Source organism: Symphalangus syndactylus, chromosome 7 (assembly GCF_028878055.3).
Source record: "Symphalangus syndactylus isolate Jambi chromosome 7, NHGRI_mSymSyn1-v2.1_pri, whole genome shotgun sequence".
NCBI classification, from domain to species: Eukaryota; Metazoa; Chordata; class Mammalia; order Primates; family Hylobatidae; genus Symphalangus; species Symphalangus syndactylus.
The window spans coordinates 56,708,341-56,711,878 of NC_072429.2; the positions used below are offsets into that span (position 1 = coordinate 56,708,341).

At 46.7% G+C, this 3,538-nt stretch overlaps 1 pseudogene; it reads left to right on the forward strand.

Moving 5' to 3' along the window:
- Nucleotides 1–228: 228 nt before the first annotated feature.
- Nucleotides 229–2,700, forward strand: LOC129486419 (dihydrolipoyllysine-residue acetyltransferase component of pyruvate dehydrogenase complex, mitochondrial-like; annotated as a pseudogene).
- Nucleotides 2,701–3,538: the final 838 nt, after the last annotated feature.

Below are 3,538 nucleotides of genomic sequence, written 5' to 3' on the forward strand. Positions count from 1 at the left end.
AAATTAACATCTAGCAGGTAAGTTTCACTCCAGACCCCATGATGTACGAGCTGAACACATTCGTCTTTAATTGGCGCTGTCACCACATCTACTGCCTCTCTGAGCCACTGTGTAAATATCGGTCTCGGCTCTTGGAGAGGTCACTCCGGAGACGGCGTTGGTTTTGGGGTGTGGGGGGTTGGTGGCACTATGTGGCACGTCTGTGCGCGACGGGCCCAGAATGTAGCCCCATGGGCGGGACTCGAGGCTCAGTGGACGGCCTTGCAGGAGGTACCCAGAACTCCACGAGTGACCTCGTGATCTGGCCCGGCACCGGCTCGTCGCAACAGCGTGACTACAGGGTATGGCGGGGTCCGGGCACTGTGCGGCTGGACCCCCAGTTCTGGGGCCACGCCACGGAACCGCTTACTGCTGCAGCTTTTGGTGTCGCCAGGCCGCCGCTGTTAGTCTTGCCCCGCATCAGAAGATTCCATTGCCTTCTCTTTCCCCCACAATGCAGGCAGGCACCATAGCCCTTTGGGAAAAAAAAGAGGGGGACAAAATCAATGAAGGTGACCTAATTGCAGAGGTTGAAACTGATAGAGCCACTGTTGGATTTGAGAGCTGGAGGAGTGTTATATGGCAAAGATACTTGTTGCTGAAGGTACCAGGGATGTTCCCATCGGAGCGATCATCTGTATCACAGTTGGCAAGCCTGAGGATATTGAGGCCTTTAAAAATCGTACATTGGATTCCTCGGCAGCACCTACCCCGCAAGCGGCCCCAGCACCAACCCCTGCTGCCACTGCTTCGCCACCTACACCTTCTGCTCAGGCTCCTGGTAGCTCATATCCCCCTCACATGCAGGTACTTCTTCTTGCCCTCTCTCCCACCATGACCATGGGCACAGTTCAGAGATGGGAAAAAAAAGTGGGTGAGAAGCTAAGTGAAGGAGACTTACTGGCAGAGATAGAGACTGACAAAGCCACTATAGGTTTTGAAGTACAGGAAGAAGGTTATCTGGCAAAAATCCTGGTCCCTGAAGGCACAAGAGATGTCCCTCTAGGAACCCCACTCTGTATCATTGTAGAAAAAGAGGCAGATATATCAGCATTTGCTGACTATGGGCCAACCGAAGTAACAGATTTAAAACCACAAGCACCACCACCTACCCCACCACCTGTGGCCGCTGTTCCTCCAACTCCCCAGCCTTTAGCTCCTACACCTTCAGCACCCTGCCCAGCTACTCCTGCTGGACCAAAGGGAAGGGTGTTTGTTAGCCCTGTCTTGCAAAGAAGTTGGCAGTAGAGAAAGGCATTGATCTTACACAAGTAAAAGGGACAGGACCAGATAGTAGAATCACCAAGAAAGATATCGACTCTTTTGTGCCTAGTAAAGCTGCTCCTGCTCCAGCAGCTGTTGTGCCTCCCACAGGTCCTGGAACGGCACCAGTTCCTACAGGTGTCTTCACAGATATCCCAATCAGCAACATTTGTCAGGTTATTGCACAGCGATTAATGTAATCAAAGCAAACCATACCTCATTATTACCTTTCTATCGATGTAAATATGGGAGAAGTTTTGTTGGTACAGAAAGAACTTAATAAGATTTTAGAAGGGAGAAGCAAAATTTCTGTCAATGACTTCATCATAAAAGCTTCAGCTTTGGCATGTTTAAAAGTTCCCCAAAGCAAATTCTTCTTGGATGGACACAGTTAATAAGACAAAATCATGTTGTTGATGTCAGTGTTGCGGTCAGTACTCCCGCAGGACTCATCACACCTATTGTGTTTAATGCACATATAAAAGGACTGGAAACCATTGCTAATGATGTTGTTTCTTTAGCAACCAAAGCAAGAGAGGGTAAACTACAGCCACATGAATTCCAGGGCGGCACCTTTACGATCTCCAATTTAGGAATGTTTGGACTTAAGAATTTCTCTGCTATTATTAACCCACCTCAAGCATGTATTTTGGCAATTGGTGCTTCAGAGGATAAATTGGTCCCTGCAGATAATGAAAAAGGGTTTGATGTGGCTAGCATGATGTCTGTTACACTCAGTTGTGATCACCGGGTGGTGGATGGAGCAGTTGCAGCCCAGTGGCTTGCTGAGTTTAGAAAGTACCTTGAAAAACCTATCGCTATGTTGTTGTAACTAACTCAAGAATTTCTAAACTCTCCCGGGTCACACATTCATTCTTATCAAGATATTTATATGTTATTAAACAGGTGGTTCTTTTTATTTTAACCAGTCATTTTTGTTACTGAGTCTGTCCAGATAAGGTATTTATAATGGGCGTTACTGAATTTTTAAAATGCCGATTACACCCAATTATTGTGCACATTTAATAATCAGACACCAGATTTTTAGCTCTGTACTCCTGATTAAGGGACATGTATGTGGCCTTGCCTAGCCCTTTGGTGATAAGTACTTCCCCTAGGAAATGTATGATAGGTAGAATTGTGGTTCCCTAAAGACGAGTACATAAAGGTAACCCTGATGAAACCTTGAAGTTCTGAAATTTAACTGCCTAAAATGTTCTCCTTAGATGTGAGAGAAAGAGAAATCAGGAAAGTTAATTCTCTTGGGGGAAGGGCTTGAATTGAAGCTTTACTTTAGAATTTAACCCTGGTTTGAAATTTTCCACTACATGATCTTGGTTTATCATCGATGGGAAGGGTAGAAAACTTCAAGGAAAATAAGTGAAATTTTAAAAGTCAGCATTTCTTTTTTTTTTTTTTTTTTTTTGAGACGGAGTCTCGCTCTGTCGCCCAGGCTGGAGTGCAGTGGCGTGATCTCGGCTCACTGCAAGCTCCGCCTCCCGGGTTCACGCCATTCTCCTGCCTCAGCCTCTCCGAGTAGCTGGGACTACAGGCGCCCGCCACCACACCCGGCTAATTTTTTGTATTTTTTAGTAGAGACGGGGCTTCACCATGGTCTCGATCTCCTGACCTCGTGATCCGCCCACCTCAGCCTCCCAAAGTGCTGGGATTACAAGCGTGAGCCACCGCGCCTGGCCAGCATTTTCTTAGACCTCTTCAGCTGATTGTTTATTTTTCTATGAATCTCTCCACATGGTTGTTCCCCCCGCCACCTTGAGATAATCTAAATATAAACCAGCTACTTGATGTAAAAAATAAAACAAAATTAAAAAAATATATATCGGTCTCATACCCTTTGTGACTCTCATTCACCCCTTCTCTGGCTTCAGGTGTTGTGCCCATGTCTCATGCCCTTAGCCAATGTACTGTTCTTTCTCTACCCTTGGCCCTGGCAGTGCCTTGCCTCATTTTAGCATCAAATCAGCATAGCCAAGATGAATGCAAGAAAGCTCGCCTGGGAATCTACAGCACAGCCAACTCATTACTGGCAGTCTTTGCCTTCTCACCAAGGGCGGAAAGCAGTCCAGGAGAGTCACAAAGGATCCTCACAGCGACAGCAACTCTCAACAAATTGGACCCCAGCCTCCAATTTCATGGGTCTGAAACCTGACAGCCCAGTAGTGTCAGGTCATCTGACCATGTGCCAGATGATACATGGCTCTTGTCCACAGGGCTC